This window comes from Crinia signifera, chromosome 8, assembly GCF_055691185.1.
Source record: "Crinia signifera chromosome 8, ASM5569118v1, whole genome shotgun sequence".
NCBI lineage: Eukaryota > Metazoa > Chordata > Amphibia > Anura > Myobatrachidae > Crinia > Crinia signifera.
The window spans coordinates 154,599,329-154,612,772 of record NC_139224.1 but is presented as its reverse complement, the minus strand read 5'-3'; the positions used below and the strand labels follow the sequence as shown (position 1 = coordinate 154,612,772).

The following is a 13,444-nucleotide window of genomic DNA, read 5'->3' as shown; positions in this document are numbered from 1 at the left end:
GCGATGCGATTTAAGCCCCCTATACGATTTTAAATTGTATAAGCTCCCTAATGGGTGTTTTTAAGCACCCTAATGGGTGCTCACAATGTTTAATGCACCACCCGCCACCCCCAGTATGAACATGAACCCAAAGTGTGGCGAGCGCTGCGAGCCCGCGAGGGGTGGCGGTACGCGTCCTCCAACCTTTTCATACCCCCACTATCCACGTCGGCGTGGAGTTGATTTTATATAGTGTGGCGAGCGCAGCGAGCCACCGAGCCCGAAGCATGGCGAGGGGACGCATATTACTTTACATGTATTCCGCTTCCCCTCGCAACGCTTGGGGCTTGGTGGCTCGCTGCGCTCGCCACACTATATAAAATCAACTCCACGCCGCCCCTCGCGGGCTCGCTGCGCTCGCCACGCTTTGGGTTCACGTTCGCCATGCTTCGGGTTCACGTTCATAGTGGGGGTGGCATGGGGGTCCATTTAACATTGTAAGCCCCCATTAGGGTGCTTATACAATTTATAATCGCATTGCATCGCATTGTATGGCATTGTATGCCATATACAATGCCATACAATTTTAAAATTGTATAACATCGGGGGACATCGCGGAACATCGCATCGCATACCATCGCATGCCTTATGGTCTGCGATGCGATGGGCGCCGTGATAATACACAAGTACCTTCAGCCATTTCCTGCCGATTTGCATGCTATTCCATCCTTGCACACCCCCAGGTACTATGCGATGGTATGCGATGCGTTTTTTAGGAAAATGCCCCTGATTGTACAATTAAATATCGCATAGCATTGCATGCCAGCAAGTGGCATGCGATGCGAATCACAATGTTAAATGCACCCCCATTGTCAACGCCACCCCCACTATCAACGCCAATCCGAAGCGTGACGAGCGCAGCGAGCCCGTAAGGGGCGGCGGTACGCGTCCTCCGACCTTTTCATACCCCCACTATCCACGTCGGCGTGGAGTTGATTTTAGATAGTGTGGCGAGCGCAGCAAACCACCGAGCCCAAAGCGTGGCGAGCGGACGCGGATTACTTTACATGTATTCACTTTACATGCGATGCACTACGAAGGAAATCGGGGGTGTGCAAGGTGTGCAATGATGGAACAGCATGCAAATCGGACGGAAAAAGCGAAAAATCGGCCGTAAAATCGCATCCTATATTTGCATGGTAATACACAAGTACCCAAAATTCTTTTACTTATACACAAAGCCATAAACCAAACTACACCAACATACATATCTTCTCTTATCTCAAAATATCTCCCAATCGGACCTCTATGCTCCTCCCAAGATCTGCGTCTCTCATCCACACTCATTACTCGCTCCCATTCCCGATTGCAGGACTTTCTTCAGTCTGCACCCACTCTGTGGAATGCCCTCCCAAGCACAATAAGACTCTCCTTCAGTCTCCAAACCTATAAGCGTTCCCTGAAAACTCATCTCTTCAGGCACGCTTATCAAATTCCAGAACCAGTCACAGAACCTTGCATTCTGGTTGAATTGATGCAATAAAGAATACAGTATCTATCCTTATGTATCAATGCCTATTTCCCTATAGATTGTAAGCTTGCGAGCAGGGCCCTCCTACCTTTTGACTGTCTGTAAATACCCTGTTTGTTGTATCACTGTCTCCTTTTGTAAAGCGCAACGGAATATGCTGCGCTATATAAGAAACTGTTAATAAATAAATATAATAAATAAAATGGTAGGATGAGGCCCTGATTCTTATGCAAGACCAGTCCTTGGTGCAACATCTCCTGCCTAGAGCCCCTTTCACATTTCAGTTTTAACACGGCATATTGCCGATTTTTAACTGCTTTAAAACGGTACCAGCTGCAATACGAAAGCTCCACAATCAATTTACTGGTTACAAAATACTGGTATTTTGAAATGTGTTAAAAGCAGGATCCTACATGTTTCTGAGCCGTTTTTCCTGTAGTCTGAACAGCTCAGAAACGGTATTTGCTACAAATGATAACCACACTTGATCCTCTCCCACAAGCAGGAAAAAAACATTTAAAATGACATTGTATGGCTTTCTATGGGTGAAACGGGTTGAATCTGAAGGTACAAAAACAGTATTGAAACTGCAATATACCTTTACAACATGCAATATGAAAGGGGTTTAACTGGCTTTTGACCAGTTTTAAGACACGTTTGCAAAAGCGGGTTGAAAGCAGGTTTTTGCAATGTGAAACCAGCTTAAGTAGCTCTCTTTCCTATTTGGGGGACAAGTAGGATTCTTTCACTTGAAGTTCACCCACTCTTCTGGCCAGCAAGAAAGTCTTCACAGGAGAAATTTCATGCCAAGAGATAGACCACATGGTTTTAAAAGGCACTTCCATCAATGTCTGAAGAATCACAGGAAGAACCTGTAGTGACATTGCTGATCTAATTTTAATATCTAATCTGAGTCCAGGTGAATCACTGCTTGGCTGAATCTGCAGACTGGTTCCACTGCCCAATGAATGCCCATTAATGCTGACAAAGCAGAAGGTCTCATGTTCACTTTTCTAGAGTGTCCTGCAGCCAGAGACCCCACCGTTGTTTCACTGGACTGAGAAGTTAAAGACTATCCTAAAGATTAATGTCAAGAAATAAAAGCGCTGACGGGTTCAATAGCAGCATGCCAAGGAAGGAATTTAACGAAGAAAGCCTTGCGTTCTATGATCTTCCCAAATCAGTGTAATGGAATCAGTGTAACCATGTAACTGAAGTTGAAAGCCTTACTCAAGACTTCTGTTACTGGAGCCACTGCCCCAAATCCATGAGCAATGATTATCCAACATCTTGTAGCCATCGTTCAAATGCAGCTGTGTCTTTGCAGTAGCCAGGTCTTATTCCAGTGCAGCGACCGATTTAATGTTAACTGAGACGCCCATTTACACTATCATGAGACAGTGCTTTTCCATCTTGGAGAGCCAAACACTCACCAATAACCAGATTGTCTCTTGATACAGCTGCCACTACCCTAGGTGGATTATGGATCTGCCATGATCAGCAGCCTGATGTGGCGATGTGGATCGTTTGTTCAACAGTGCCTAGGTCCACAGCCAAAAGGTCGACCACTATTGGTCAACAGATGAAATGGCATCAACTCATAAAGGTCAACATGTATTATGTTGACATGGTCAAAAAGGTCAACATGAGCAAAATGTTGACATTAAAGAGGTCGACTTTGGAAAAAGGTTGACATGAGTTTTTTTTTTTACAGGTTTAACAGGTAAACACTGCCCGCCACCCGACCGAATGCCCCCGCCCGGCACCCGAATCCTGTCGCCAGCATGCAAGGGGATAAGGGGATGTGTACACCTACATAGCGGCACAGGGGCGTGACCTATTCCCGTGAAGCCCTCCCCCCCATTTTTGCCCCTCAGGCTGCAGAATAGACCTTGTACGCATGTGCACAGTATCTATTCATGGGTGACAGGGGGCACTCTACACACACCCCCCCCCCCCCCCCCCCCCACCGCAAGAAACTGAAAACTGGGATGTCCGGCAAAAAGCGTATGGGTGATCAATCAGAATCCACTTTATTTATTTTATTTATTTGGCACCTTCTAGAAGATAATAGATAGAATCAGATGGGTTGCCCATAACAACATCCCATCTGAAATAGAACTCCATCGTAGCAACTAAACCCCTATGTCTGAACGGTCGCATCACATGATTAAATTATGGGCCCCTAAATGAAACCAGGTTCATTAAACCAGGTTATTGCAACTGGAACGTGAGTAGTAAAAGCAGAAATGGGTACTCTTTACCTAGCACGGCACCCATCGCGGTCATCGCGGGCATTGAATGCACTAAAAAATCGGGTGCGACGCGACCGACGCGATGCCCGCGATTTCCCATAGGGACCAATGTTAAATTTCTCAATTGACCCGATTTTTCTGTTCAATAACTCAATTGACACGATTTTTCCATAGGAATCAATGTTAAATGGCCCACAGAGGCCAAATAGCCACCCTGAAGTGTGAAATGGCCCCCACAATTGTTAATGCCACCCCACGATCAACGTGAACCCGAAGCGTGGCGAGCGGCGGCGGTACGCGTCCTACGACCTTTTCATACCCCCACTATCCACGTCGGCGTGGAGTTGAGAATAGAATAGTGTGGCGAGCGCAGCGAGCCACCGAGCCCGAAGCGTGTCGAGCGCAGCGAGCCCCGCGAGGGGACGAGGATACCTGTGAAGCCCGCGAAGGGACGCGTTTACCTGTGAAGGTATCCGCGTCCCCTCGCGGGGCTCGCTGCGCTCGCCACACTTCGGGCTCGGGGGCTCGCTGCGCTCGCCACACTATTCTATTCTCAACTCCACGCCGACGTGGATAGTGGGGGTATGAAAAGGTCGTAGGACGCGTACCGACGCCCCTCGCGGGCTCGCTGCGCTCGCCACGCTTCGGGTTCACGTTGATCGTGGGGTGGCGTTAACAATTGTGGGGGCCATTTCACACTTCAGGGTGCCTATTTGGCCTCTGTGGGCCATTTAACATTGTTTCCTATGGAAAAATCGTGTCAATTGAGGCATTGAACAGTAAAATCGGGTCAATTGAGAAATTTAACATTGTTCCCTATGGGAAATCGCGGGCATCGCGTCGGTCGCGTCGCACCCGATTTTTAGTGCATTCAATGGCCGCGATGCCCGCGATTTTTTTACCTGCGATGCCCACGATCAAAATCGTGGGCGCCGTGCTAGGTAAAGAGTACCCAGAAATGTTATTATGGCACTATAAAAATAAGTACAATAATAGGTACTGTGATAATATAGATTGTAAGCTCTTTTGGGCTCTGGTCTTTGGTACTCTGGCTTCCCTGATCTATGCCATAATCTGCTCCGCTTTACCAACAGCGACCTTAAACCATTGGCCTCAGCCGGCATTACTTTTATTGGTATTTTGATGCATAATTTACCATGTTCACAGATCTTGGACCCGGTTCTGCAGTGTTTTGTGCAATTAGACTTATGCACTATTTTCTGGTTATGTTTGCACTGTTTTCTGTTTAGATAGTTTGTAGGCATTGTGGATCCCTTGTGGTGCCAAATAAACAAAGGATATTAATAATAATAATAATAATCAACCATTCCAAGCTGCTGGATAAAATAATTCTTACTTGACATTTATGTGGCCAAAATGGTTGCAAATATGGCAGCTGGACAATTACGCTGAGGTCATTTATGGTGCCATATCTGGCACAAGGTCTGTCTGCGGTTCACCTCAGTTTAAGGTGTCTGCAATGTTTCTATACAGTGGCGGCTCCTGCTATAGGGCTGCAGGACTGCAGCCTCTCCAGTTAAAATCACAACACCAGAGACACAGACAGGCAGCACCAGAGCTCTGGTGCTTCCCCCCGCGTGCAAAACCCCCCTACCTCTGAAGCTCTGGTGCTGGCTGTCTGTGTCTCTGACATGCTGGTAACCTCCTCTCACCAGACTCCATGAAGCAGCAGGGCAGACACAGCAACAGCCCAACCCTGTGGGGAGGAGTTCAGCATTTAGTAGATTCCTATTGGAAGCTGCTACTGCTCATCATACACAGAGCTGGAAACTCCTCCCCCACTTGGGCTGCCAGTACATGGAGTGATGACAGCAATAGCTTCCAACAGGAAGCCATTCTGTGCAAATCGCCAGAGCTACAGTGCTTCCATGGGCTGCTGCCTGTGCAGCCCAGAAGCAATTCTCTGCAGTGAGCATGCCCAGACTTCAGTGAGTTATTAAAAGTGTGTATTTTGCTCTGTACCTGTGCTTGTGCGCATATGAGTACATTATGTATTTATAGTACATGCATACAAACACTGGTACAGCGCAAATCAAACTAATAAAATGAAAATAATTAATGACTGTTTGTAACGGGCAGTACCCAGGAAAGTGCAGCCCCCCTTAAATCTTAAGGCAGGAGCCGCCACTGTTTCTATATAATGTTTAATACGTGTGACCATAGGACATTGTTTGCCCCCCGGAGTTGCAGTGTTGCAGCGGTCACCCCAGATCCCCCACTCATTTCTTTCAGGTAAAACTTGTAATCAGCTGAGTAAGGAATTGTCAGAATGGTTTCAGCTGTTATTACCTGTGAGTCAGAAACCGGATTTAGTCAAATTAAGTGATTTACCTGAAACGTATCCAGAGATTCAGTCACCCTCATACCGCTCCGAGTTCCTTTATTTTCCACTGTATTACATGCAGAGAAACGGCTGCGTCCTGTGGAATTGTATGCAATAAATCTGGTTCTCTTATCATCCATTTAACCATTTGAATGAAAAGTGAATTTGTCAAAATAGGTGTGATAATTGCGGAGCTAACATTTTTATCCATCATAATGACCTGTAATGTTCACCTTATATATAGGAAATATAATCTTTTTTTATACAACATTTTTTATTTGAATTTATATAACAAACGTGAGCGACGCCGGCAATTTTTTGTGGATATTTTGTACATCTCTCACAGAGATGTTGGCACTCAAAGGGTTAAAACCAACTAAAACTATCCACCGTTTTCCAGGGTGATAATGGGCCTTATTCTAGTTCACTCTCTGACAAAATCCTTCTTAGCTGGACAAAACCATATGCACTGTAGGGGGGCAGGTGCAGAGAGAATTCGATTTGGGTGAGTTATTTTGTTTCTGTGCAGGGTAAATACTGGCTGCTTTATTTTTACACCCAAATCTAATTCTCTCTGCACAAGTAACATCTGCCCCACCTGCAGTGCACATGGTTTTGTCCATCTTAAAAGGATTTTGTCAGAAAGAGTGAACTAGAATAAGGCCCAATATTCTGCATGTGTAGATATATATATATATATATATATATATATATATATATATACACTGTATATATAATAAGCATGTGTAGTTATTATTATGCAAACATACTGAGATACCTGCACATTTAAATCGTGACTACACAATCCCTAATTTGTGCTTACAGTACATAGGAAATCTTTGTTCAAAATACGATTCACGATTATTGATCAAACTTTAAAAATATATGAATATCCATGATAACATTTCAGAAGGAAACCAGTTTATTGTGAATAATATAACTTTAATCAGTTTGGGAATTTTACATTTTTGACAGGCTTGTAACTAGTATACATGTTCAGAGCCTGCCGCTGGATGGATTTAGATGAGAACTTCAGATAACACTAGGCAGCCACCTCCTGGGTCTGTTGGAAGATCTGCCAAGCTTAGAACAAGAGAAGGATAAAGTTCAAGTAATTCTAATTGCACAACCAATATATATACCAAACAACCAAACCATCAACCAAACCCCTTCTTGTTTGCGCTAAATTCTGAAAGATTATTAGTTTGCAGCCTGTTTCCACAATACCCCTATTGGCTGAGGGGAATGGCGCACTTTTCAACTTCAGTCCATAATATATTAAACAAAGTCCATAACTTGGTGTTATTCTCTTAATCAAATGTATTTTAAGACAAAACATGCTGTTTTCACCCGACGCGTTTCACCCAACAAGGGGCTTCCTCAGGGGAATCAGCTTTATAGAATAACGTTGTAGTAAAATTACAAACACGGTGGAAAGTTTGTGATTCTTTCCTCTAAGCCGAAAGAGACCCAGCCTATGCTACTGTCTCAATCAGTTGACAACTGGCCCGAAATGGCCCCGCCACTGATAGTAAGAGTTGTTTTAGGGTAATATATGCAAGGTATTCAAGTAGATCGCCCATACAATTGGTCACCTGGATACGTGTTCACTTGTCTGGCTCAGCAAGAAGAATATATATAGCATTAATCCACAGTACTCACCATTCCTAGATTTGGGGTTCAACACGGCTTGTGACCACATTGTTTAATTAGAAGTCACAGGGGCCCTGCACTCACTATAATAAGTAACAATAATAAATAGTGGAGATTTCGTTCATGTTCAGTAATACATTTTAAGCCTGCAGCCCCCCAGGAAGGGACCCCAGTTTTCTACAGGTTACTACTCTATAGCTGAAAATAGTTGCCATATACATAGTTATCACCTTAGTATATGCTCAGAAGAAGGTAAATGGTGAATACATTCAATCTAAAAATGTAGCTTTGTATAAAATAGGTTAAAAAAATAAAAAATAAATGAATAAAATCTAATGGGGCCTACACACGGGCCTATTTCATCCCATTTAGATCTATTCAGATCGCTTAGAAAATGCCCCTCCATCGCTCCGTGTGTAGGGGCCATAGCAATAGAGATGTGCGGTTCCGTGTGGCACTATCACCCAGCAATTAATATCCTGCATGCAGTATAAATCTAGTGAGATCGGCGGTCAGGGCCAGTGTTCACCAGAGAACACTGGCACTGACAGATCGCTCAGCACACAGTGCTGCACAGCACACATCGCTGTGCAGCGCTGTGTTCTGTGCAGCACTGTGTGCTGAGCAATCTTGATGAGCAATCTACAGTGCTCAGATCACTCAGCACATATGTGTACATTGAGCCATCAGAAAACAACGGTGTTACTGTCTCAGTCATGCTCAAAGAATTCTGTATTGCGGAATATTCCGTATTTTAGAATTTTGGATATTGAAGACTCAAGGCCAAATGTAATAGGGTGTGAGAAGAATCAGAAAAGAGATTTCCCATTTTTATTTAAAGCGGCAATTATTTACATTGAAAATCAGGTGGATTTTGCCATGTATATGATTGCCACCTTAAAAAAAATGGGCCCTCATCCTGTACTGTATATAAACAGGAATATATAGTTAAAATATAGTTTGACTGTTCTCAAACATATAGTATATACCAGCTCACCGAGCTGTTTATTCATTAAAGTGAGCGAATATTTATGGCTACAGAAATCTGTCAGCACACAGAAGCATGTAGCAAGCAACTTCTGACTCATTTTCTGGTTAACCAGCGCTTCTCTGAGATTCATGGTTATGTAAAACAATAGTTTATTTTCCACGGCATATCAAAATATTTTTGTTCAGCTTCAGTTCCTTTAAATCCATCCACAATGTTTCCGCCTCTTTTCCATTATGACAAATACAGATTGAACGTGAAATACTCAACTCTGTCTCAATCTGGCTAATTTTATATGATAATAAATTATGTAATCAGTGTAAGGCTTTAGTACAGGAACATATAACATACATATTATCCATGACAAATATAATGAATTTGCATTTCTCTAGCTATTTTGTCATTTAGATAATCTGCAGCATGGCTCATCTTCCTCACCAAACGCACTACATCCACCTCCCCTCTCCTACAAGCCCTGCACTGGCTTCCCTTCACTTTCAGGATCCAGACTCACTCCTCTCCCATTTAAATCTCTGATCTCATCTTCCTTTACACTCCCATCCATCCTTTCCGCTCCGCCAACGCATGCCACCTCTTCTGCCAACTGATTACTTCCTACCACTCCTGCCTCCAAGACTTTTCATGTGCTGATCCTTTCTCTGGAATTCCCTTTCTCTGGAATTATCTCCCTCAGACTCTCCACCTCCCAAGAATTTAAAATGGGCTCTCAAGACCCGCTTCTTCACCAAACCCAGCCAACCTCTGTTCCATGCTCTCGGTTCCATGTCTACCCCATCCGAGTCACCCCTGTTTGTCTGCCCCTCCCCTTTAGAATGTAAATTGTCACGCACAGGGCCCTCTTTCCTCATGGGCTCCTCCTCTTAAACCACCTTCGATGACACCAAATCTCATGGTGTTCTGCCACCCTGATACTTATGTCAGTGCCGCCTGCTGATGCAGCTATGTTTATGTACTGTGTACTTGTCTTCTGTTGTAGTCAACTGGCATACCACATGCACACGGTTCGATTCGGTGTATTTTTATATTCAATTTTGCTTATATAATCGAAATCGAATGGACATTGAATGGTTTTCAGCCGCATTCGATGCCGTTTTGATACCGATTTTTAACCCTGGTACATCGACATCAAATAGAAAACTAGACTGTGCAGGCAGGACTAGATCTGAACTATATATTCCAGATAGAATGCGCCTTGATGGCCAGTCGTTTAAATCCTGATTTGATGTCAATCAAATCGGGATATAATTGCCAGCAAAATCGCACAGTGTGAACACCCCTTACGTCCTGTTTTGCTTATTTGTGTATGTACTCTGTAACTGGGCGCTGCGGATCCCTTGTGGTGTCATACAAAGGATAATATTAATAGTTCTCTTTGTATCTTCTCCATGGCTTCCTGCTAATGTTAGGAGCTGGAATTTCATCTTGATTGAGTAAGATGTGTATCACCATCAGCATGTAACCCCTGAGGTGATTCTTGCAGTCTTTTAGGGAAGGAAGCAGCCAGTGTTACCTGGAATAGTTCTGGTCTGAGTAGTAGGAAATACAGGGAAATACTCAGCAGATTTCAATATCACTGGAGTCACCGGGGACAGGAGATAAGGAAATCACTGTGAAGTGAACATCTCACACGACACATATCCAGTCCCATTCTCCCAACCAGGTCCCTGTTCATCCTTATCTGTAACGGTACAGTCTGCTAGGGAAGGTTACAACCACATATTATATAAGATCCTAAGGATCTTCTTAGTCTGGGCCTGAGCTTCTGTGCACATACTGTGAGTGTTCCAGCTCCTGGCTACACAAATAAGAGAGTTTTGCCCCTTTTCCATTCACTGGGGCTACCCAGGTCATGGCTCAGTGGAAGCCATGAAAAATAACATGGTTCCACTTACCTGGGATGGGCCTAGGTAGGGTTGTAGTGTAAACGGATGACCAGGGTCTTCCGACCCAGGTGTCACACTAGTGGAGAGTTGAGGATCCGCCTCTGGTTCTGGAATAGAAGTAGCTTTAGAGATGGTGGTATGGAATGTTGCTGGCCAGATATTCTGTCTTTTCATATAGTGAACTGGTTGATAGAGACCCCGGAACAAGGGAGCAGAGCCTAACTCACCAGCGTTCTTCCCCATCCCCAGAGAACCCCGCAAGGAGGTTTAGATTTTGAAACATCTGACAAACTGGTTGGGGCTCCCTGCCTGGGTCACCCCATTACCAGCTAAAATACAGAAGATAGTAGACTAAGGGATAGTAAATAGAATCAACAGGAGGCGTTATATACTGGTAGAAATGCTAGAGTACTTGGAACCGGGAGTACCAGCGAATCACAAACTAGGTGACAAAGACGATGTGAACCCTGAGATCCAACCTGGGTTTTACTATGATGTATTGGGAATCACTGGCTGATTAGCAGCACCTGAGGCTTCCTGTTACATGTGTATTCAGAAAGCTGGTATTCCCAATGGCATTTAGTGCCTGGGCAATAGGTTTGCGGGGGTACAGGGACTATGTTAGGGATTCTCTGGAAGTACCCTTATTGTGAGAACTGCCATGCTGTAACTTAAGAAATACCAATCTGTTATCTAAGTAATGCTGTCTACCTGCTGAGATAAAGAACCAGACTTCATCTTTAACCGGTGTATGTGATTCCTTGTCACACCTTAAATACCTAAGGGGACTCAGCCATTGGCTACAGCAGTCAGTTGAGCAAGAGAGGCATCTGATTGGTGACCTGAACAATATGGGGGTGTTCATCTCTGTGAGCCGGCAGAGAAAACCCTGGCAGTCCCACCGAGTGGCAGACGCATGCCTTTGACCTCCCCCTGCAAGATGTCTCCAGCCAAATGCCGGCTAGAAAAAAGAACCGCCGCACCCATTCCGCTGCTCTATTTGCAAGGCTGTGACACCGGAGAGACACCTCACTTGCAGATAATGTAATCTCCAAATGCCAGCAGATGGAAGACCTGCCACTAACCCAGGTCCAGACTTTGACATGGCTTGCGACCCGTGTTCAGTAACCTGGTCCAGACATGGAGTAGAGACTAGAAGTGAAGTCCCAAGAATGACATGTCCTAATCTTTCCTTTGTGTAATGTTGTATATTCATTACATTCCCCTGGGAAACAGCATGAGCAATTCCCTATGTATCAGTTTACAAGAGTAGTTTATTGAAGAACAAGACCAGCTTTAAAAGAAAATATTTATTGGCAGCCTAAACATAAGGACTAGAGCGTCAGCCCACTACAGTAAAAATACCATTTATATCCAATAGCCTCAGCATTACGAGAGGCTCTGACTAAGCGCAGTGCATTAAGCACAGTGATAATCTGCGTGTGAGGAAATCCTGCTGTGTGACTGGGCGCTGTAACCTGTAGGACGAGGTGTCTCTGTCACGCAGTCGTCGCTCTGACATAACTGGGGCTGCTCATTCTCCTTTATGCATCGGAGGAGACCTCGGCTGTGTAATGACCTCTCCTCACCCGTCCCCGCTTCCAACATTGCAGCATCTGATACGTTGTGGTCCTGCTGATTCCCGCTGAAATACTCATAATTAAAAGTCACAGATTAAGACCTCATAGACCTTCGCTTACCCCTAAAATTCCCCCCATCCCCTTCCCAATGGATTAAAGTACTTTGGGCCCTTCTGTTTATACTGGGCCCCAAGCGAGAGATGCTCTAAAACAGAAATGCAGCACAAAACCCTTTATCTGGGCTGTTACCGCATTTCCATATGCTCGAATGCCACCTCCGCCGGGTCAGCACTGTCTATGGGCTTCTTACCGCAGCATTGTGTGAGGGATCCGTCACGGATCCCTCCCAGCATGCCCTGCGGCCAGCCCAGGCGCTTTGCACATGCGCAAACTGGACACCCGGGTCTCAGACCTGGAAGTCCAGCGCTGGAGCAGCATCGCAAGGGACAGCTCTTACTGCAAGAGCTGTCCGCTGTGTTACTAATCACATATGTTAGAGCAGCGGTTCTCAAACTGTGGGTCCTGACCCCAAAATGGGTCGCGACCTTGTCAGCATGGGGTTGCAACTCCATGATATTGACAATCAGGCTGATGACTTTTCTGACATCAGTCAGTGATTCAAGGAGTCTGAAAATTTTGTTGAATTGTCTGTTACTTCAGGCTCCTCCCATCATTTTGTGCCTCCACAATGCTGCCATGTATGTGCTGTCTGCTGACCACACATGTGACGTGATGCCCTTCTGCAGTAACTTGCTGGGGTCCTGTAATTATTGTTATTGTCTGATGGGGTCCCAGAGCAAAATAGTTTGAGGACCCCTGTGTTAGAGCATATGCGATTAGTAAGAATGCGGTACACGACAGAGGGGGGCAATGTAGGGTGGATGTTAGAACATCCCACCCAAATTCTGTGTCCCAACTGATTTACGAAAAATTCAATAGGTGGTGATATATGTTCATTTAAATCAAGTCATATTGTGCCCATCACTGACCATCTTTACGTACTCCTATTCCAATCAGTACTACGCTGGGCATCCAGTTGTCTGATTATACCAATATCTATCTGCCTGTGCAAACGTCCCACTGTCATCAAGCGATTTTGAGAAGAATTCCTTATTTATCACAGTGGCGCATCCCCCATAGGTTTCTATATGGGTACGCAGTACAGGTTGAGCATCCCTTATCCAAATATCCGTTAGACAAATTATTCCGA

General features: G+C 44.8%; 1 long non-coding RNA gene across 1 annotated transcript in view; it reads left to right on the top strand.

Moving 5' to 3' along the window:
• Positions 1-13,444, top strand: part of LOC146026636 (uncharacterized) — a 132,120-nt gene that overhangs the window by 85,853 nt on the left and 32,823 nt on the right. The window lies entirely within an intron of this gene.